The sequence below is a fragment of the Macaca nemestrina genome, chromosome 19, assembly GCF_043159975.1.
Source record: "Macaca nemestrina isolate mMacNem1 chromosome 19, mMacNem.hap1, whole genome shotgun sequence".
Classification (NCBI taxonomy): Eukaryota; Metazoa; Chordata; class Mammalia; order Primates; family Cercopithecidae; genus Macaca; species Macaca nemestrina.
Genome location: NC_092143.1, coordinates 62201525 through 62226422, shown reverse-complemented (window position 1 = coordinate 62226422; position 24898 = coordinate 62201525). Strand labels below are relative to the sequence as shown.

Below are 24898 nucleotides of genomic sequence, written 5' to 3'. Positions count from 1 at the left end.
ATGTTTCCCACCAAGAACAGGATAGGATTCAGACTCTAACACATCACGGTGAGTAGTTAGCCCTCTGACTACGCTTTTCTTTAGAATTTAAATTCCTGCTGCTTTGGCCTCTTATGTCGTGACTCATCAAAATGAGTTGCTTATATATCTTGAGCCCCTCTTTGTCTCATGTTTTTCTCGTAATGGCTCCCTCCTTTTTATTCATTAAGTCCCAGCTCTCATGATTTTGGAAGCAATCTCCAACTTTTTCTTTCTAGTTTGGTTAAAAGTATTTTTCTGTTGTTTGATACCATTCTGAGCCCTTTGCTGTCACTGGTAAAAGCACTTTAAGTGTCCTACATTATTCCACAATTATGTTATCCAATATCAGATCTGTGGTCACCAATGTGTTGTACACACTCCCACAGAGCACACAGTTATCTATTTGTAGGTGAACAATACATAGAATTTTCTCTTTATTTTGCTTTTGTCTGTTGTTGCCTAGTTCATTTTTGTTTTACTAAAGTGTGTGTAATTTGTTAATATAAGGTACTGTATATATTTTGTAACTAAATTAACATATACAGATTAGAAACATGAGCTCAAAATCTCTCTGATAGGAGTATGATATCAATGTATTTTGGAGCCCTCTGCCCTCTTTAACCACATTTTTCATGAGACAAGAGCTGTGATACTTTCAACTTGGTAATCCGATTCCCAGGCTGAAGAGATTTCTGTTATCGAAGCCAGTGTCTCTTAAACTGCTGTCTGTAGGTTACTTGGGAAAGATTTCCCTAATCTCCTGGTTAAAAATTAAACTTTTGGGGCCTTCTGATTTGAAAACTGTGATTGTGTAGATTACATTTTTTTTTTTAACCACCAGTCTAATATCCTTATGATAATGACATTTAAAATCCCTCACTAGTTGTAAACATTCAACACACCCTTATGTGAAAGTAAAAGTTTGAATATGCAGGGGAATTAATATAGCATGACATAGTGCTATGACTGGCTGCACGGGCAGGCTCAGACTGCAGAGGGTCGGGGAGAATTAAACAGCCTAGGAGGTATTAATATTTTCTAAAGTTTCTAAGTGAAACTGTGGTTGAGTTTCTCTGTAGGAGTCAGTGCCTTAGTAAATTATTTTTCATGGTACTCATATAACAGAAAACACATATTGAAATAAAACTTGAAATATTAAAAAATGTGCAATATATATTATAATTAACCATTATTATCCACTCTAAAATCCTCACCCAAGAAAGAATTAGTGAAAGATTTTATGTGGCACACTGCATTTGCTCCTACAGAGATGCAAGGGAAGTTGTCCAATGAAATCTTGCACTTCCAAGAGTCTTCTCAGACAAGGTCTTGGATCGATATCACTTGGAGCTACCAATTAATCCCAGCTTGATTAAAATTTAAAATATGGGAGAGAACACAGTGCTAGTGTGACACTAAAATCAATGTCTTTATTGATGTGAAAACAAGGAAAGTGAAGTTGGCATTATTTGCTCCTTCTTTGGACTTTCGTAGAGCAGGATTAAAAGTTCTTTGCGAGTGCATTATCTCCTCTGATTTTCACATATGTCTCAAAATATGTTCTCCTTGCAGAAATAGATACTTTACAGTCTGAAATAGAGTTTACAATCTGAATTAGAAAGGTAACTTTCAGATGAAGGGTTCAGAGAGCATTCAATATGTTGGATGTTTCTGTTATATGAGTTCAGTATCAGTCATGATCCAACCAGGAAATCAAAACCATCTCAAACATTTAAAACAGAAGGAATTAAAGCTTTCACATTGTTGACATAGGTAATGTACTGGAACATTTTATTTCTTTTGATTTTCGGCATGTATTTTCTTCCATCCGTATGTTACTACCATTTAATGTATTTATGTCTTCACCTTCATAAAAAGAAAATAATAGTAATCTTACCCTCTCCTCAAAGAATGGGTACACAAATTCCTATTAGTCTTTGCACTCATCTCAGATCAGAATTCCCTGAGAATGAGCAACCCAGTCCTTCAGGTTGTAACTTGCCTCCTTAAGATTTGGTCAGGTTCTTTAGAGGTAGGAAAACCCAGTACTTCATGCTGGATATGTCTGAGCTCATAGTTTGTCTGCCATTATTGGGTTTCTATGGTCTTCTATCATCCTTTGCTAATGAAAATTGAACTAAAAAAAAAAAATTAGGGGATTTAGACATAGTCTCCCGTGTTCTATTGTGTAACAGCAATATAATCTCCACCTGAAGAAATTATGGGGATTAATCTCAGCTGGAAGTGTAATTTTTTTCTTTGCCTGTTGGCTTAGCGGTGTAGGGAGCCAAATACATCCTGGTGGTCATGTTTTGTTTTAATTATCTGAGGCCATTTTTGTGTCCTCCACTGGAGGCATTTTGCCCTTGGGAACGTCAAATCAGCAAAGCATCTAGTTTCAGAGATGAAAAGCAATAATGAAAGAGGGTCTATTCTTATTTGGCCCCTTCACTTTGATATAAATACCTCTGCTTCAAACAACAGGCTTTTTTTTTTTTTTTTTTTTGCTTTCCTAATTGGACCCTGTTGGAAACACTGAGGATGCCCATTCCAACTATAGACTGAGGAAATGGGGAAATAGCCACTAGATGGGAGTGTGTACCCACTGGACCCACTATACACACATTCACACCAAACATCCATTTATCTAATACTCTAAATGGGACTCCAATACGATCAGGGGAACATGGTGACTTTTGTTTTCGTGTCTCCAGGGAAGAGCAGCAATCCAGGGCTTCTGTTTCCTAACCTCTGTGAATTCGGGATATTTTCTTTTCCTCACTAATACCAGGGCTACAACTTCTTTCGGGGAAGGCCTTGAAAGGACATTTTTGTGTATACCCAAATAATTATTTAGGGTATCTTCCTCTTCCTCAGCCTCCCTTTCAATTATGGGGCTGCTGTGCGGGGACTAGGTTATGCTAGGGAACCATTTATTTTCAAGAATGATTGCAGAAATTCAAACCAGGTTTCTGATCACGAGACCTAGATTGTTCCCAATTATATAGATAAATTATATTTTAATAGTCTACACATATATTTAATTGTTAAGGACTCATGATCAATTAGGTACTTCCACATATCCCCAATGTTCATCCTGGCAATTGTAACTGGTACATCTCTAAATATTAAATCTTTCATTTGACTTTTCTTGGATCAGAATTTCATAATTTTTCTTTAAACTTGGAATTCCATTTTAATAGCCACATTTCCCACATCAACTCCATCCTTCAGAAAACAGTTACTTCCAGAACTGCTTAAGGGACAGGGTATCACCTTCACTAACATGCAGAACTACCATTAGGCCCAGTAACCCAATTACTGGGTATATACTCAAAGTAGAATCAATTATTCTACAAAGAAGACATATGCATTTGTATGTTCCTTACAGCACTATTCACAATAACAAAGACATGGAATCAACCTAGGTCTCCATCATTGGTGGTTTGGATAAGAAAATTTGGTGCATATACACTATGAAATACTACATTAAACAAGAATGAAATAATGCATTTTGCAGCAACATGGATACAACTGGAAGCCATAATCCTCAGGAAATTAATGCAGTAACAGAAAACCAAAGACCCCATGTTCTCACCTATAAGTGAGAGCTAAACTTCAAGTGCATATGAATGTAAAGGTGGGAACGATAGACACTGGGGACTAGCGAAGGCTGCAAAACTACCTACTGAGTACTATGCTCACTACCTGGATGGTGGTTGTACCCCAAACTTCAGAGTCATAGAATAAACCCCCCATGTAAAAAACCTGCACATGTAACCCCTGAACTTAAAATAAAAGTTGAAATTATTTTTAAAAAAGAAGCAGCCAATCTACTCTGAGGATTTGTATTATCACTACATTGTGGCCATATGATTATCATACCCTCTATTTCATATATTAAAATGTTGCTTTCATCTTAAGTAACTGCAGTTAATAATTTATCTTGTTTTATAATGGATATCCTAGAAAAAGATTCTGCACAGAGGCCAGTGTATGGGATATTTATCAAGCAGCATCTTTGAGATATACAGCCGTGGGAAGAGGGGAGGGACATTTTGAACAATGAGGCAAGCCCAGTGTAGCCTTAGTCAACTACACAGGGACCTTCAGAATTGTTCCAAATTGGGCTACAATTGCAAAGCCTTTAAATATCTATTTGATCAGTCACTCTGTGTCAGCTGCTCGTAGAAATAATGTAACCTTTTGCCCAATAACTCTCTATAGTTGAAGCAATTCATGAAGGAGCTTAGAACTAAAACTATTTTCTAGTCATATCCCTAGGAGGTGAAGCATTTCCATGAATTGAAGGAGCTCTGGGATGCACATCACAGTATCCACAGTATTGGATTTTCTGCCTGACAGTAGATTATCACTGTGTTCACACTCAAACAAGCAAGAAATTGTATTTCAGAATCCCGTCCTCCATCCCTGTGCTTCCAGCGATGTTCAGGTACTAAGAATGGTATCAAAGTACAACCAGGAACATGAAAACCATTTTATGTATTTGGAATTGCTGGTCATGGGTAATTGAAAAATGGTGTAGTCTAAACACTAGACTAGGAGATAATCACACAGATGATAACTAGAGATCACCACTGCTTCTAGTTTGAAGAAAAAAAAAAAGGAGAAGGTTAGTTTGGGAACCATTATCCACTGGAAGATGAAACCATAGCAGGCCTGCACACTGGGCACTGGAGGCACAAAGAGGATACTTCCTCAGTAGGTGGTGCTTCCAGAGCTAGAAAAGGAGGAAAAGAATCCGAATTCTCTTACCATCCTGACCCCTAATCTCTGCCACAGCCTCTCATTCACAAATGCTGTATATACTAGGGTAGTCTGGGAAACACACACTAAAAGTCCCAACTTACTTCCCTGCATACACAGAAGAGGAAGGCATGCTCTAAAAGCACACTACAAATATATAAAATTATGTAAATGTTAAAGTTGACAATCAATAAAAGTTTGGTTAAATAATTTAAGTGTTTTACAATTCTGCAATCTTTACGTATGTGTATATATAAATATATATATGCATTAAATATACATGCATGTATTTCAGTTATACTTTAAAAATTGGTTTCCCAAGAGTATATAAATAAAACTCTTATTATTTTGAAACATAGTCAGCATTAATTAAAACATCATCAGAGTTCTGTATTCCACTTGGGATGTAAATGAAGAACTTGGATTGAGTTCAGAAAAGAGATACACAAAATAACTAATGTTGATGTGAATTCTATAAAATTAATCTACATTACTGGATTTATGTATAATGTAGAAATTAACAACCATGGAGATAGTGCATAAGATTTAGTGCAAGAGTTCTATAATTTCTTAGAGAATCTGAAGATAAAGAAGGGACTTACTTTAAAAATTATGTACACTGGCCACAAAGACATATGGCTTCATGGTTTTTAAAAGGTAATCTGTATGAGCTCCTTGTCTTTAGTGAGGTAAAATATTATTCGCATTTTAACAATGAGAGTAAAGAGGTTCAAGAAATGAAATTACTAACTCGAGACCTTGCAGCTAGAAAGTAACAAAGGAGAAGAATGCAGTTCTCCTTCTGAAAGAACTGCTCTGAATGTTATTTATTATCTTTTAAATATATATGGCTTGTTTACAAAAGTGAGTTTTTCCATGCCAAAAACAATTACAAGAGGATAAAGAGTAACGTGCAAAAATAAGTTAATAAATGTTGTTAGTATATATAGTAATAAATGTTGATAACATTTTGTGAAATTTCTGTCACTCATTTTGACCACAAGTACTATAATGTGTCTAGGGTCATAGTCCATATACAGCTTCACATCAACTTTTGCCATTAACAGTATCATGTGCTCTGATTGACCTTAGTAATTGAAGAATTGTCTTAACAGAATTTTAGTAGGTGCATATATTAAGATAATTCATGCTAGCTGCTGCCACTGATAAACTGCATAAATCTCTGTGGCTTCACACACTAAAGATTGAGCTCTTTGTTCAGGTTAAGTCTGATGGTGCTCAGCTGGCCCACTGGTGGAGCACCTCTCCTCTGATGCCATCACAGTTGGAGATGAAAGCAAAAGAAGTACGTACTGTTTCTTATCCGACTCAAACCAGGAGTGCCACACATCACTTCTGCTCAGAGGAATTTAGCCAGAAACACTTACATGTCCCCAACTTCTTTCCATGAGAGGCTGGCAAATGTGAGGGAGTGCATTAAGCATTTGATGAGCACTTGCAGTCTTTGCTAGGGCGTGACATCCAGTTTTTGGCAATACCAATCATCCTCTTAACTCATATATAATATGCATATGTGTGTATATATATGTAAATGTTATATATTACTCTATATCAGTAGATGGATATATATTTGTTTTGAGATATATGTACTAAATATAGTATATAATACACATATAATCCTATTGAAATTTTTAGCTTTTTTGTTATTCTTTATTTTAACTTGCCCACTTCCTCCTTTGCTTCTCCAAATTTCATTCTTCCCAATAAGCTGAAGTACACATTTAACAGTTATAAATCAGATTGGATCACTCTTCTGTTTAGGTTTTCCAGGGTCAACAGGCATGATCTGGTGCCACCTTGCTGATGTGACTCCATCTCCCATTACTCTTCACGTTGCCTTCCATGCTGCAGCTGGATCAACCTTTATTCTGGTCTGGCATGCACTCTGCTAGCTACAGCCTTAAGGATTTGATACTAGTGCTTCTCTTTATTTGATATGTTTATCCTTTGATCATTACATAACTAGCTGTTTTCTCAAATATAGAGTACATTTTCCTCCAAAATTTTATCTACAGTCAAACAAAATAATTCTCTGTGGCTAACAAGGGACTTGCTATTGCATGATCTTATTTAAATTCTCTGAATAAGGTTCACCATCTATATATAAATTTTTTTCAGTTTTGTGATGCCAATTTGCTTAACTCTCTTATGTAGTGATTAATTGTGAAAGGAATGCTCTTAGTCTGCTTTTTTAAGGCTGGTTTTCCTATTTTCTAACTTTGTGGTATTAGATTTGATGCATTATATATGTTTTTTTCCGTTATTGTCCTTGATAATATGAAGATTCAAAAAAATATATAGGTAACCCTAATGGATGTGAGAACCAAGTAGTCCAACTCAGTGGTGAAATATTTTGGAGGAACATAGCCCCAGGCCAAAAATAAATATATAAATAAAAACAAAAATTTCAACATTTATTTTCCTTTCCTGAAGAACATTAAAATAGATCTAACTTATCAATCTTAGCAACACTGGCATTAACCCCACCTTTCCTATTTTCCCCAGCTGTTTTTGCTCTAATGTTTTAACAACCCAAATATCTTTTTTTCATCTTTCATTTCTTATTTATCTACCAGTTTCTTTCTTTGTTCTTCCAATTTTTATGTTCCTGCCTCCTCTGCTGTGACTACAATTCTGTGCTTTGAAAAATCTAAGAAACTATTTGGGAAAGGCAAATTATTTTAAAAATGTGAACAAAAATGTATTTTGCAGTTAGTCAGGTGACATTCTTGGAGTCATTCTCAACATCATTTTTTGTTTGCTTGTTTTCCTTATGCCATACAGAAAATATTTCACAAATCTTGTTGATTTTACTTAAAACATTTATTTGTAACTGAAAACAATTTTAGGCTTACAGAAAAGTTGCAAAAATAGCGTCGTGAGTTCTTATATACTGCTCAATATAGTTCTTCAAATGTGAACATCTAATATTATCATATTGCATTAGTGAAAACTAAAACTTAACATTGGAACAGTAATACTAATTCATTTACAAATTTTATGTGGATTAGACCAGATTTTGCACTAATGTAATTTTTCTCTTACATATCCAGTCCAGGGTCTCATTATATTTAGTCATCATATCTCACTGGTCTTCTCAGGTTTATATCTTGTTTTCCTCAATCTTTTCTCTTCGTGTTAATGACTTTTGGAGAGTACTCGTCAGATATGCAATAAAATATTCCTCAATTTGAATTTGATGTTTTTTTATGACTAGAGTGAGGTTATGAATTTGCAGGAAGAATCTCACAGAAATGATACATGTTTCCCATTACATCATATTGTGTGTGTGTGAGGAGTGATGTGCAATAATTTTCAAATAAATCTAGAATCAAATCATTTCATTTCTATCACTATTAGTCCTTTTGTCTGGGCTATTATCTTCTTTCTTCTGAATAATTGTAATCTCCTAATGGTCCCTCTCTGCTTCTTTCTCTTCTCATGTACAATGGATTATCAAAACAGCAGCCAAGAGTTTCCATTTTAAAGCGTTAATCAAATCATGACATCCTGCTACTCAAACTCCTCCAAGAGTTTGTCATTGACTTGAAGTAATATGTGGATAGACGTGACACATATATAACATTATATAGCATACATAGCCACAAATAGGCTATCATTTCATGCATCTCAAAGCTTCACCTCTCCCAGTTCACTGCAGCCACATTGACCTCCTTGTTTTCATAAACGTGTTAAGTCAGCTGCTACTTCAGAGCATGGCATTCACCCTTTTCTTGATCAGAAATGCTTCTACTGCAGAAATAGCCACAATTTGTGACCTCACCACTTTAGGCCTATGCTGAATGTCATTTTCTGGGTGATATCCTCCATGACTTCTCTATTTAAAATAGTATCTCTCCTCCTACACTCACTATGTACCTTTTCCCACTTTTTTCTTTGATCAGAACACTTACGACCTTTTTAACTTATTTATTATGTGCTTTGTCTGTTTTCTCCGCTAACATGTAAGCTCCATAGGAGTGTGAATTTTTTCGTTGGCTTAATGTTGTATCTTCTGTGCCTGGAATATATAAAAGAGATAGGTGAATAATTCTTACATGAATACATGGCCTGAAAGAGGAGATGTTCAGTGTTTTTCTTTCTTTTCCTAACCTCTGGTCTCTGTTCATCTAATATCTCCTCATCTCAAAAACCTTACAGATGGTTTGATATGTACTCATCCAGGTAAAATTCTCACTGTCTACTTTAATCCAGTAAAAATATGATCTGAAATCGGTCTTAGCCCCTCTGCCTGTCTCTCTGACATTTTATGACTAGAATATATGTGAAACTAAAACCTTAATTGCATAGTGCTTTTTAAAATGTTTTCTCTCTACTTCTCTAATACTTTTACATCATTCACACACTTCATTGAAGATGTTTGCATATCACAGAATAAAATATGTCACCTCCTATCATCTCTTCCTGTATTATTGCTTCCTTAGAGTTATGGTCTATGAGTTTTTTTTAGTTGGGGAGATGCAGATTAATAATACACGTATCTTAAACATATAGAAACAATACTCCCCCACAATGGTTTCACACTTCAGTATGCTACTGAAGAAGCTTGTGGCTCTATGCAAGATATGTATTTCTAAGCCAAACAGCAGACATAATTCAGGTCTCAATAATGCTCATGAATCTGATTTTAAAAAAATGCTTCCAAGTAATTTTGATGTAAGAGTTTTATTGGTATGTAACTATAATAGGATGAGAGTTGACAGTAAGTTCCAAAAGTAAAGGAACAGTTTCCTACATTTCAGATGCATTTTTGGTCATTTTATTTTACTGCTTGGGTTTGTACTTAATATAATTCCTCCAAAATTCAAACAAATTATTTCAGGTGTTGGTAGCATTGTGAATGTTCATTTCATGTGTGCATTGTATTTGTGTACGCAGGTGTGCATGCATATCTGCATGCACACCTGTGTTTCTACGTGCTTGTGTGTCTGTGTGTGCTTGTATTTACCGGTATATTTATAAGCATTTGGAAAGAATGTAAAAGATGCTATGTAGGTTTGAATACTAAAATATTTTAATGCAAATGTTACTGGAACACTCAGAAATAAATCTGTTACAGAAAAGTATCTAATCTGTTTTAAAATCATGCTGCATAGACTGTAATTTATTTTAGCATGGTCTTCTTAGTGACAAGAAAGATATTCCTCTTTCTTATGGGCACCTAAATAAATTAAAACCCCAAATATTCTATTTTTAAGATCATTTTAACCAACAAAAATCTCCCTAATGAAATCATATTAGGTTTAATGATATCGTACTGAAAAGTACAATAAACAATAGTAGGTAGAGTGTTCAAAAAGGCTTGGCTTTTTAAATGACCTTACAAATTAAAGCTAATTGACAAAGAAAATGACACTGTATAACCATTAAATATAGTCATCATTTTATTGGTATTTAATCTCAGAATAGTGTGTTGTGGGTAATCTGAGGAAAGCTTGCAATTTTAAAATGGAAGTTGAAGTAATGAGTGTAATGAAAGTGCAAAATAATAAGGACACAGTTGGGCAATTTGTGTTGCCACTTAAAATCCTCATCCTCCCTTCTTTTTTCCAGCACATGCTGAAAGAGCAGGCTGCCAAAGACTAATGCAGAGTCATTCTCATCTGCTCATTTTATTTCTATTGCCAATTATCCTTAATTATTGAAAACTTTTTTTTAGGGTGTAATGGATACTGAAATGTTAGTGTGCTCATTAAACTGAAACTCTACACAGAGCAATAGATCCTGATAAGCACTGGTTTGTTATAGTTCTAAAATTTCAAGTATTCCTTACTCTATTAACTTCAAATTCATACTCCACAAAACATTTACTCAGAATTAATAAGTATTTTTTTAAAGCCAAAGAGGCTTCACAAAATGGCTTAAATGATATAAAATGTAAGAATAATTTAAACTGGCTTGCGTGAAGGACAATCAGTCCAAATTTGGCCTTATATGAAAGCAGCAAACCTTTAGAAAGAAGCAAAATATTTCAGATGTCACCAGGAAATTCTGTGTCAGTACTACCTTACTATAAAAATGTACCCCGTTCGTATTCCAGCAAACTGGCATCAGCTGATAAAAGCTATGACAAATGATAAACTCATACACATATCTTGCATTATAGAAGTGATTTTATTGTAGATGTGACTATGCACGTTTGCCTCCACTTGTACTCAGAACTGAACAAGCATTTTCTAGAATTTCCTTTTCTGTATGGCTTTGAGTTTGCATTAGCCCTAGGAGACATCCTCTCCTTGGCCTTTGAATTACATGCATCAATGCCTCCACCCGGCCACCCACAGCACCAGGTTTGAAGGTGTCAGAACGCAGGCCCAATAAGTCCTTACAGGTTCCAGTTGTCCTCGTGGGATCCAGTTTACCCTTGCTCTTCTGCACATTCAGCTTTCCTTTCCAGCTGCCAATCCTGTTGACCTACAGTAACCTCAGGCTCAATACCAGATGCAGAAGCACCATCTTACAGAGAGTGCTACAACATTTCCTACAATTGTGGAAAATCAGAGCCATATAAAGAGTTATTTATGTTAAAAATCAATAGCAGTTTGACTTCACTGTTCAAAGTTTGGTTGATTGACCTCCAACTCCCCCTTTCTCTGGAAACTACTAGAAGATTGCTCTACCAGAATGAGAGAGTAAATGAAAGGAAGACATAGAATCCTTATCTTCATTTGGGGGCTACACAAAATACCATAAACTGGATAACTTATCAACAACAGAAATTGATTTCTCACCGTTCTGGGGTCTGGGACATCCAAGATAAAGTGCTGGAAGATTCAGTGTCTGATGAAGGCCCACTTCTTGGTCCTTAGAACCATGCCTTCCCATTTTATCCTCACACGGTGGAAGGGGCACACTAGTTCTCTGGGAATTCATTTATGAGGATACCAATCCCAAAGGGCTCTGTTCTTATGACCTATTCACCATCATACTGGTTATTAGGTTTCAACACATAAACTTGGGGGAAACAAAACCATTCAGACTATAGAAATCCCCAAAACTTGGATCCAATGATAAAGAATTTCATGATATAGATAAAGTGAAATCCCAGAATAATGGCTCTTAAAAATATCCAGATGGCAAATAATATAGTTTGGAATATAAGTGCAATGGATTGTAATACAATAATTCCATGTAAAAGGAATCAGATATATTCTTATGTTGCCGAACACATTTAAGGAAGGATTTTTCTGTATTAACAGAAATACTTGGAATCAATTAAGAATAAGTACCTTTAGAAAGCTAAATAACAAAGTAAAACAAATGGGCAAATATTAAATTATGTACCATATGTAAAATACGTACACTCCATCCCGACATCCTCAAAGTCTTAACTCACTTCGGCATCAACTCTAAGTCCAAAATCTTATCTAAATATAATCTCTTAAATATAATCTACTAAAATATCTCAAAGCTCATCTAATAAATCATACATATGTTGGCTATTGTGAATTCCAGGTCTGATTAATCCTGGAGCAAAATTTCTCTCCATCTGTGGACCTGTGGAAGATAGAAAACAAGTTATCTGCTTTGAGGATACTATGAAGGGACAGGCATAGGATACAGATGCCCATTCATAAAGGGAGAAAAATGGAAGAGCTGCTGGTTTAAAGCTAGTTTGTAATCCATCAGAGAATATTCCCCTAGATGTCCTGAGAACAATCTTCTGTAGGTTGATGCTCTGTCCTGTCGGCTTGCTGAGATGATGGCTCTGTTCTCTTGGCCCACCAATACTGTGGTTAAGGCCTCTTCATTTATTGCTCTGCTTCAGGAGTAATTTTCTTTCATTTTGTCCTGCCTCTGTCCCTTTCAGTCCAGGCTGGCAATGTTTCTGCTGGCATAAAATTCTCAAAACTCTATTATGAAAAGCAGACTCCTCTGCAATTCATGAGGGTCTAAACCATCAGACAAGAGGGTCCTCCACAGACCGTTCCTGAATAACTGCATCTGCATATCTGTCTTCTGCTGAGAAGGTTTGTTGAAAACATGAGTCATACAGCTAACCTCTTTAGCAAAAGTTTGTGTTCTTTCAGCCACACACTTGGCTCTGTTTCCAGATTATTCTACCTGAATAAGCTGAGAATTGTGCAATCATCAAATGCTGGTATCTTTATGTTTAACAATTTCTTCTTTAATGTATCTTTTTCTTCTCATGTTTCACTGTTAGCAACAAAGAGAGACCAAGCTGCATATTCTACACTTTGATGGGAAAATTCCTTAGCTAAATGTCCAACTGCAGAGCATACAAATTCTACCTTCCTCTCAAAAGAAGAAGTCAGTTCAGGTAAGTTATCTGCCATTTTATAACAAGGATTGCTTTTACTCCAGTGTCAATAATAAGTTTCTCATTTTCTTCTGAGACCCCACCCAAAGCACCATTATTTATTTATTTTTATTTTTATTTTTTGAGACAGGGTCTCACTTTATCACCAGGCTGGAGTGCAGTGGCACCATCTCTACTCACTGAAACCTCTGCCTCCCAGGTTCAAGCAATTCTTGTGCCTCAGCCTCCCAAATAGCTGAGACTACAGGTAAGTACCATGACGCCTGGTATATTTTTGTATTTTTAGTAGAGATGGGGTTTCATCATGTTGGCCAGGCTGATCTTCAACTCCTGACCTCAAGCTATCCACCTACCTTGGCCTCCCAAAGTGCTGGGATTACAGGCGTGAGCCACCACACCTGGTTACAAAGCACCTTTAATGTTCATATTTCTAGCAGTAGTCTGATCATGAAAATATATGTACTTTTTAAGCTGATGGAAGCTTTCTCTACTGCTCTCCTGTTCATTTTGGGCCTTCAACAGAATTTCCAGTAATATCTATATTTCTATGAATGACATCTTCAAGATGATCTAAATATATTGTATTAAATGTTTCACGATTCTTCCAGCTGCTACCCATTATCCAATTCCAAAACGACGTCCACAGTTTTAGGTATTTATTAGAGCAGCACCTCACTCCCTGGTACCAAAATTTGAATTGTTGTGCCTAGGCTGTCATAATAAAATACCAGAATCTGGGTGGCCAAAATCAAGGACCATACTCTCTCTAGAATCTATAGTGTAGAGTCTTTCCTTACTACTTCCTTGCTTCTGATGGATGCTATCAATCCTTGACACTCCTTGGCTTGCAGCAGCATTACTCTAATCTCTGCCTTTATCAATGACAATTTCTTTATTTGTCTCTGTGTCCAAATGATCTTCTTTTATAAGGGCACCGGTCGTTTGGATTAGGATCATTCTAATTATTTTTTGATAACATCTGCAGATTTTTTAAAACTAATTAATTTATTTAATTTTTTGAGATGGAGGCTTGCTCTGTCACGCAGGCTGGAGTGCAGTGGTGCAATCTCAGCTCACTGCAAGCTCAGCCTCCCAGGTTCATGCCATTGTCCTGCCTCAGCCTCCCGAGTAGCTGGGACTACAGGCGCCCACCACCACGCCCGGCTAGTTTTTTGTATTTTTAGTGGAGACGGGGTTTCACCGTGTTAGCCAAGATGGTCTTGATCTCCTGACCTCATGATCTGCCTGCCTCGGCCTCCCAAAGTGCTGGGATTACAGGCGTAAACCAACACGCCTGGCCATCCGCAGATTCTATTTCAAAATAAAATCATATTCACAGGTATTGGGGGTAGGATTTCAACAGATCTTGTGTGTGTGTGTGTACGTGTTTGTGTGTGTGTGCATGCATGTGTGTGTGTGTGTGTGTGTGTGTATGTCACAGTTTGACCCATAATAATGTGATAGTTTAGGATAATAATTCAAATTAAATTGAGATACGCATGGATTCTAGTACATTTCTGTGACAACTTTCATGCTTGTCTTGGTTTGAATTTCATCCTATGTGAAATGCAGTGGCACAGTAGGTGCTATCTCTATTTTATTGTCTTATGTTTCTCTTCTCTATATTAAAAATGAATAAAAACCAAAGCTCTATCTACAGGAACACACAATAACAAAGATAGTGAAAATTAAGTCTACCTTGATTCCAGGTCTGTCATGCATTTTCATCTAATGTTTTCTCCAACCTATATAAAGTTTTAATTTTTGTTCTTTTGTTACAAAAACTGAATGCATAAGTAAATGAGAACTTAAAGCATTTCTCAAATATGAGTAAAACCTAGGTCTTTCATCTTAATATGTGGTAGGAATTCTGGAAATCAACTTAGGCTACAGAAGATAGACATATAAAATTATGTATTTTTAAAATCAAAGTGATATAACAAACTGATTTATTTGGTTACTCTTCAATTTCATAGGGACTTTAAAGTAGTTCATGAAAGTTATCAGAAACAAATCTGATTTCTTTTTTTTTTTTCAATTCACAGGAGCACTAACTCCCAAAGAATGTAAAATGTAGTTTTGTAGATTGGAGCAGAGAAGGTTGAAATTTATTTTCCTAGCTACAACATCATCAGATTTGAAAATTTCAGAGTTGAATTTGTAAATTATCATGCAATACATGAAGGTCACTCTCAGAGTTAGACAAATGTTATGTCTTCATTTTCTACCCCTGTTTTTATCTTGTTCCTTCTTTTCTTCTTATGCAATTTACTTTCAGCTCCTCCAAAGATTTTTAGGTACTTACTGCTCTAGCTTTGTGTCCTGCTGAGCTAAAACTTTCTCCCAAGTTTATCTCTGCCTGCACTCCTTGTACTCAAGATCAAATTTTACTGTGTATTATCTTGTATCCTTTTTATAATTCTGAAAATGTTGATACTTATGACACTCAAAGAAGACAGATTCAATAGTAGTAATCTTTAACTCAGGACTGGCATTGTTATTCTTTTCATTGCAAGGGAGCATACTAAGGCTTGAAAAATTAAATTAATCTTTCAATGAACTTTGTTTTATTCACTCTTGTTTATTAGGCACTGTCTTAAATAATGAGAATAGGAAAAATTAACTTTTTGACAAATGCCATAAATGGTAACAAGTGCATAAAAATGAACTCATCCTTATATTTAGTTCATATCATTTTTTCTTTTTACTTGATTTTTTTAACCATTTCTTTTTACTAGAAAGTAATTGAATCATACCTACTTCAAATGCTTCTCTAATCCTGACTGGTACCTTACCACACTCTCTTTTTTGCAATTGGTTATTCTGGTTTTAAAGGATTTAGAAGTGAGACTATAACATGAGAAATTTCCATTGGAACATTTTCTCAAACTGCGAAACAAAATAAAGCAATTTTAGTGCCTTTCCTATTTTTATTTGATATCTAACTAGAACACATGAAATCCAATCTGCTCATATTTAAATAGCACAGTGTCAATGGGTTATTTCCCAAGAGACACCATACTTAAGGCAACTTTAGCTTCACTTTGAAAGATCAGAAAACCACAATTCTCTTCTTATGATTTGTAAACATAAGATTTTATATATAGTATGGAATAAAAATGGAGAATTTTAATTTTTCTTTTTAAAAATATGTTTTATTAATGCTATGACTTGACAAACAAAATAATTTCATTTTTCAACTTCAAATGCCCCAAAGTATTTTAAGTGTATTACATTTAGTGTCTATATAAATTATTTTTAAATTTCAGATCATTTTGATGTAATGAGATTCTTTCACAAATCTTTCCTTGGTAATCAAGAGTGGCTACAATTATTAGTATCTGAATGGCAGAAAACTAATAGTTTTTGATACAATCACTAGAGATGGGTTGTTGCATTTTTAGTAAATATAAACTAATTTTAATATTCAATTAATTATAATTGCAATGTTTTATAACTCATTAGATGACTTCAGAAAATGCTCTTATCTGCCTTTAAATGTGGCATTTATTGACTTTCTGTATGATCCCAAATAAAAAATTGAAAAAATAAAGTGTTACTGTGCTCCAACACATTGTTGTGATATTAGAAATTGATCCTATAGCCATATTTTCACATTTATTGAGACACATAAAATTAATGCTTTCATTTTAAGCAATAAAGAGTTGTTCATTTGAATAAGTCAATTCTTTTGCTAGGATCTATTATTTTATATTGTTTTATAGCTAGTTCTATTTCTATGATTTTTTTATTTTCAAACTGTATTATTTGGCATTGAACTTCTTGTTTTCAACTCTTTAAAGGCTAATGGCTTGGTTTTTATTTAAACTCTTTGGGCATCTTGATTTCTGATTTGAGCTCTTTGGATAATTATTTATTCAAATGTTCAATATTTATTCAAGATTACTAAATACTCTGAAACCATTAATTTGTTTATTTCTTAAAAAATGCAAAAATATATGAAGAGATTATAATTGGCATATATACTTAAGTTTGTTTGTATATCTGTTTTTGCTTGAAATATGTTATAAGAAATAAACAATCAATTCTAAAATTTTGTTAAACTTGTAATTGGTATTTGAAGATTTGAAATTTCTAGATTTGTAAACTTACTTGGACAAATGATGCTCGTAGATCTTTGTTCTTAAATTTTACAATGGGAATAGAAGGGAATAGGGATGGTGGGAGGTTACTAGAAGAACTTTTCTCTGTGGGATATGATTTTAAAGAATGGCACGGGAAATGGATAAAGATGAATCAATTGTATTGCAGTAACAAATACAATAATAAATCTAGGGCAAGTTATGGAGAGCTAATAGATCACTTAGACCTGGTCTACTTTGTGGAGTGGGGAAGACACCTTTGTCTGTCACCTATTTACTTGATCTCATTCCTTATTTACATAAAAATAAATAAAGGAAAATGTCACCAAAATGCATGGAAATAATGAATGAATTTGCTAAAAATCAATGGAAAGTAGAACAAAGGCATGATTGATTGGCATTCAAAACTAAGCAAAAGATAAACTAAAAAATAAATGAATGCTGTAAACCAGATTCAGCAAATTTTTATGTGAAGGCTCAAATAGTAAATGTTTTAGGCCTTCTGGGCCTTATGTTTTTCTGTTACTACTATTCAACTCTGTTATTGTAGTGTGATTGCAGCATTATATAATATGTAGATGAATCAGCATGTTATGTTCTAATAAAACTTGATTTAAAGCCAGCAAGCAAACAAAGAACAGACAGGTTGCAGTCAGGATTTGGTGTGTAGAACACAGTTTGCAGACCTTTGTTTTTTGTAGGCAATAATATCATGCATTCTTTGAACACCAATGCCTAAAGCTACCTTTGAAAATTAATTACTTTAGAAAGATTTAGTGCCTTTTATAAATCTCAGTGGCATATCTTCAAGCTCCAAAATATTTATTCTAAACAATGGAAAATTGACTCATACAATAATTATTACATTTGAAGAATTGGTCTGGAACTGGAAGTTTATTTAGCAAAGACCTAGTCTTTCTATTAAATGGATGAGAAGATGGTAGGTCAATATGCTATTTTCCATGTCAGTGTGCTGAGATGTCATTATAGTTAAGTGGTTCGACTATCTCATGATTTAACATCTATCTGGTCATAAAACCATACATTTATTTAAGTTAATGAATTTTTTTATTATTATTATTATTTTGAGACGGATTCTCCCTCAGTCACCCAGGCTGGAGTGCAGTGGCGCCATCTTGGCTCACTGCAAGCTCTACCTCTCAGGTTCACGCCATTCCCCTGCCTCAGCCTGCTGAGTAGCTGGGACTACAGGCGCCCGCCACTATGCCTGGCTAATTTTTTGGTATTTTTAGTAGAGAAGGGGTTTCACCGTGTTAGCCAGGATGGTCTCGATCTCCTGACCTCGTGATCTGCCGGCCTCGGCCTCCCAAAGTGCTGGGATTACAGGAGTGAGCCACGGCGCCTGGCTGAATATTCTTTACATATAAAAATGTGCAAAAATATAAAATCGAAGTTTTAACTATTTAAATTATATATAGCCTAGTTTGGCGATATGTTTTAAATTCAAGCTTAAAACTAAACTCAAAAAAGTTATGTGGATCAATTATCTATTGCTACAGTTATGGAAAATAAATCATGTGCCTTAAATCAGTAAGTATTCATTCAGTTCACGAGTCTATAGCTTGACAGTTTAGTCTGGGTTCACCTAGACTCCCTCATTTGTCTGATGATGAGGTAGAGTTTGGCATTTTGTGAGATTACCAGGTAGATTTGTCTCCTCCATTTACCTTAGTATTGATCCGGCTATCACTGGAATGCCCTTGTGGTAAAGGCAGAAGAACAAGAAAGCAGATGGAAAGGCAAAGTTACATGATAAATGTCATGAATATAGGGAAAGGTAAAAAATTCAAGGTATTGATTCAATCACGTTTTCAATTAGCGTATGTCGATAAGTAAACGCATATTTTGCAAATTTGCAAACATTACTGTCAAAATACAGTGTAGTTTCAAATTCTTAGAGTCGATCTCTGAATTTATACTAAAATAACAATTTTCTGACCTGAATTGCAGGCTTAATAGAATAATAAATTTAAAGTGGTGTTATATTTCTGGTGAAAGGAATAATTAAATGGAGACTAGAGAAATAAAGAAAATACATTTTAGGTTACAACATTTATTTTATAATTTTAAAGCAAAATTTCATTATTCACTTAGAATAAGGATGCTTTGCAGATTCAACTCTCTATAGCCCCTTATACTTACTTTCTTTTGAAGTAAAAAATGAGTTTATAATTTATTTTCATTTTCTATTTCATCTTGTTTTATGGCTCATTATTAATGTTAAAAGAAGTCAGGTAAGAAATTTGTGGTGTGTATGAATGATGTTACAAAAATCAAGACACTGTGTGCCATGTTCATTCACATTTATATTTGATCCTCTATGCTGACAGCTAGAACAATCTGTTTTTGTCTGTACAGTAAGCATATATGATTAAAGCACATGTGGGATAAATTTTCAAGCTACCACTTGGGGTTTTTTAGACTTGCATCTGTCATTAATGTCATTAGAAGCCAAATCGCTAGAATCTTTCCTTACTCTGACATTTTATCCCATATGAAGCACACAAAAGAAGCAACATACTGTTACTATTTTCTGTTTCAATTAAATAGTTTGTATGTGGGTAACATTTGAGTGCTAAAGATGACAGATCCTATTCTCCCAGGTAACAGCATTGCAATTTAACTCATTATACATGAACACTTACATATACACTCTGCTGATTCAAAATTATATGTCTTCAGAAATAAAACCTCTTTTATGCAAATGTCTAATTTATAGATAGTCATTCAAGAATTTCTAACAACTTCTAATGCTTCCACTGGAATCAGAAGCACTTAACATTTCAATTCAAATTATTCTTTTTGTATACTTTGTTTTTAAAATGTCCTTGTAAATGGGATTTTAGATGTGTAATAGAACATTGAACAATGAAACTACTTTTCTCATTTTAATGTTAATAGTAATTGGACATATTACATTATTTTCAGTCTAAATTACATACTGAGAATACATGAGTTATTTTGGTTTAGTAGGGTTCCAGTTATTTCACTAACCTTATGTTTTGTTACATAATTTAGAATTTGAGTTGCACTCAAATCTCTATCTACATGACCTTAACCATTTGAAGCTTCACTTTACTCATTGGTAAAATGTCAACTTCATTGGTTAGTTTTGAGAATTGAAGGAAGTAATACACATAAAACACTTTACCTTATATCTGTCACAGAGCTAGCACTCAACACATAGTAATTAATATTATTGTAAATAGTGACTTACTATTATCACATGTTAATTATAAAATTAATATAACTATAACTCCTTTGAAATGTGAAGGACCTTGTGTTATTGAGAAGAAGAAAACAAAAGAGGAAATTGTCAAAGAGATGTCTTTCTCGTTTAGACTACAACTCGTTCCACGTGACCTAAACCACATGAATAATTAACTCAGTTTAGGGAATTTGCAGAAACTATTGCTGAGGATAAATATAATGTTAGAGAACAAATTAAGGCTTGAAGGTGTATTCTAAGTGGTTTAGATAAGTTACCAATACAAATGATTGTAGGAAAATTGTTAGAATAACTGTAGATAATTATAGCAAAGCAAGAACAGTTTGGAGAGAGCAAATAATCCACTAGTGTCACAGGGCTTAGTAAAATCTTAAGTGTCTAGTTTAATCCCCCTCCTCAATACTACTTGCAAGAAATTCAATAATCTGTCTCTTAAAAATCTCTCCCACCTCATTTTTGTCTGCCTTCTCATTCATTATGCAAACAATTGAGTTGCTATATTGTTCATATGCATTCATTTATGTTTCTAAAATGATCATTTCTGGTGTTCTACCTGGTAACTGCAAAGCCACCTTAAAGACTCAGTTCCAATCTCATTTATTTTTTAAAGATTTTTCTGACCAGATCCAAAAAATACTAGCCAGTACTTCCTTACATTTCCTATTGTGTATTAAAATACAGGGCTAACAAATCTGTCAAAGTTTATTACACATACTCAATTAAAAGTAAGTCTATCTCTAGCTTGAATTTATAGACTGGAATGTAGAGATTTCTATCAAAATTTTTATGTTAGCTTTAGAGATGAAAAACATATTTTATTAATAAATGATGATTTCCCAATCAATATCTCTGTAATTTCACGAATGAGAACTACTACAGTTGAAAATATCATTAGTTGCAATAATCTAAGAGGTTTGAGGACTACAGTACCATAATCTGACCAGGAGGTTTAAGGTAAGAATATTCAACAAAAGATAGGTGTGCTTACAAGTAAAGCAGTGTTTTGGAAAGATAATAGGCAGTTTTGATTGTCATATAGCAGTACTATTTTAATGAGTTGAGCAAAGGGATAACTATGTTTAATAATTACGGATTTAATTGAATTAAACACTGGAGCATTTACCTCAATGAGATTAGGAGAGATCAGATCCCTGGACTATCTAATGGGCATACTGCTGGCATTTAATTTATTTCAATTAATATTTATTTAGCTCACTCTGTGCCAAGAAACTTCCAGTCTCTGATCTTGGGCTTTCCTCCCTGATGAGAGAATTTCCGACTGATATAAGAACATATCATGGAGAAAATAAGTCATAGCAATATCTATTATTTTCAATCTTTTTTCTTCTTTTTTTTAGAAAAATCATCTTTATTAATATTTAGTGACATAAAATAAATTCTGTATATTTAGGGTGTACAATGTGGTAAGCTTTGATATTGCCTACACTTACAAAGCCCTCACCAATATCAAGATAATGAATATTTTCATCACTCCCAAAAGATTCAACATACTCTTTTGTAATTCTGACCTCCTGACCTCACTCTCCCAATTCTTAGGCATTGACCTTTGGCTTTTTGTCACCATAGATTATGCAGTTTGCATTGTCCAGAGTTTTACATGGGTGTAATCACACTTTATGAAATCAATTGTCTGGCCTCTCCCACTCACAGTCATTATTGTGAGATTATCCATGTTCTGGTGTGATGCAGCTCTTGTCTTACATTTTACTTATAAACATGTTATAAACCCCACAATGTATTGTATTTTGTTTAAATAATCAAATATATTTTAAATAATTAATTTAATTTAAATAATTAAATACATTTAATTTATAAGAAAAAATACAAATTTACCCATGTAGTTACCATTTCTGAGACTCTTGGTCCCACCATATGCCATTTTTATTCTACTTAAAGAATGTCCTTTAATATTTCCTGTGTGGGCTACTTTCAATGTTTGTATATCTTAAAAAGTCTTTAGTTTGCCCCTACATTTAAAATATATGTTGTCTGGTTATAGAATTGTAATTTATATCCTCTTTTATGTCTCCACTGTAAGACATAAAAGTGGATATAAGTTGCTTTAAGTTGCTCTATTGTCTTCTTGATTTGTTTCTGAAAAGAAATATGCAGTAATACTTGTCTCTTTCTTTGAAAGTACTATAGCATATCATTTTCCTCCCTTGTTGCTTTTAAGATTTTTCTAAACCATGTATTCGAGGCAATTTGATTATGTGAGGTTGAGGGACCACAGAAACATGAAGTCAAACATGTTGAGCTTCTTGGATCTTGGGATTATTGTTTCTATCAAAACCAAAATTGTTTCAAATGTTTTTCTTTTTCTCAAATTTTTTATTCATATTTTGATTCAGAGGGTAATGTTCAGGTTTGTTACATGGATATATTGCATGATGCTGAGGTTTTGGTTTCTAATGATCCCATTACCAAGAATAACATGGTACCTGGTAGTTTTTCAAACCCTGTCCCCGTCCCTGCCTTCTCCCTTCTGGAATCCCTGGGGTGTATTACTCCCATCTTTGTGTCTGTGCAGACCCAATGTTTGGCTCCCACTTATAAGTAAGAGTATTTGGTTTTCTGTTTCAGCATTAATTTGCTAAGGATAAATGACCTCTGGCTGCATTCCATGCTGCTGCAAAGGACATGATTTTGTTCTTTTTGATGGTTGCATAGTATTCCATGGTGTATATGTACCACATTTTCTTTATCCAACCCACTGTTGGTAGGCACGTGTCTTGATTCCATGTCTTTAGTATTGAGAATAGTGCTGCAATAAACATATGAATGCAGGTATCCTTTTGGAAGAATGATTTATTTTCCTTTGGTGAAGGAAAAGCAATGGAATTGCCGGGTTGGATAGTAGTCCCATTTTAAGTTCTTTGAGTAATCTCTAAACTGCTTTTCACAGGGGCTGAACTAATTTACATTCCCATCAAGAGTGTGTAAGTGTTTCCTTTTCAACACAACTTCTTTAACATTTGTTGTTTTTTGACTTTTTATTAATAACCATACTAATTGGTGTGAGATGGTATCTCATTGTTTTGATTTGCATCTCTCTGATAATTAATGATGTAAGGCATTTTTTCATGTTTGTTGGGTCCTTGTGTATCTTCTTTTGAGAAGTCTCTGTTTATGTCCTTTGCCCAATTTTTAATGGGATTACTTTTTTCTTGTTTATTTGAACATCCTTATAGATTCTGGATATCAGTTATTTATGAGACACAGTCTGTAAATATTTTCTCTTACTCTGGATCTTGTCTGTTTACTCTGTTGATAGTTTCTTTTGCAGAACAAAAGGTCTTTAGATTAATTAGGTCCTATTTGTCCATTTTTGGGGGGGTTGCAATTGCTTTTGTGAGCTTCATCATAAATTCTTTACCTAGGCCAATGTCAGAAATTATTCTTGAAGTTTATTTTTGGCTCTGTCTCTTTAAAGACTCCAAATATAATACACACATATTAAATTGTTTTAAGTTATCTTTTAGTTTATTGGTACTCTTCATTATTTGGTGATTCTCTTTTCTTTGTGTTTTATATTTGTTATCTGCAAATTCATTGAAATTTTACCAATAATCTCATTCAATATTTCTCAATTCAGATATTTTATGTTTCTTTATTAGAAGTGGTCATTTTATAGTTCCAGTATAACTGCTTAACTTTTTAAATATCTCGGCACAGTTTGAAAAACTATTTAAATGCCTTTGTCTGCTAATTTTAATAACTTATTTCTTAGTTGGCTTTAGTTGTTTAACTTTTCTATGGGTCATATTTTATTTTATTTATTTATTTATTTATTTATTTATTTATTTATTTATTTATTTTTTGCTTCTTCTCATGCCTACTAGTCTTTGATTAGGTACCAAAAATTGTGAATTTTACATTGTTGGGTGCTGGATATTTTAGTACTTTTAAATATTTATGACTTTATTTTCATATGCAGCTAAACTACTTAGAAACAGTTTAATCATCTTGATTCTTGCTGTTAAAATTTTTTATATGGGATCAGAGCAGCATTTAGTTCAAAGTAAATTATTCCCCACGATTAAGGCAATACCCTTCTGAGTATTCTACCCAGTATCCTGTGAATTATGATGATTTATCAAACTGAAAATAGGCTGGGGGCGGCCGGGTGCAGTGACTCACGCCTGTAATCCCAGCATTTTGGGAGTCAGATGCAGGAGGATCACTTGAGGTCAGGAGTGCGAGACCAGCCTGGCCAACGTGGTAAAACCATATCCCCACTAAAAAATAAGAAAATAAAAAGATAAATAGCCAAGTGTGGTGGCGGGCACCTGTAGTCCCAACTACTCAGGAGACTGAGGCAGGAGAATGGCTTTAACCCAAGAGGCGGAGGTTGCAGTGAGCTGAGATCACACCATCGCACTCCAGCATGGGCACAAGAGTGAAACTCTGTCT

At 34.4% G+C, this 24898-nt stretch overlaps 1 long non-coding RNA gene across 1 annotated transcript in view; it reads left to right on the top strand.

Moving 5' to 3' along the window:
* Positions 1-24898, top strand: part of LOC105483070 (uncharacterized) — a 173419-nt gene that overhangs the window by 43268 nt on the left and 105253 nt on the right. The window contains exons 2-3 of the long non-coding RNA XR_988020.2: positions 12995-13111; positions 13242-13358. This is a non-coding gene — a long non-coding RNA (uncharacterized lncRNA). The remainder of the gene's footprint in view (positions 1-12994; positions 13112-13241; positions 13359-24898) is intronic.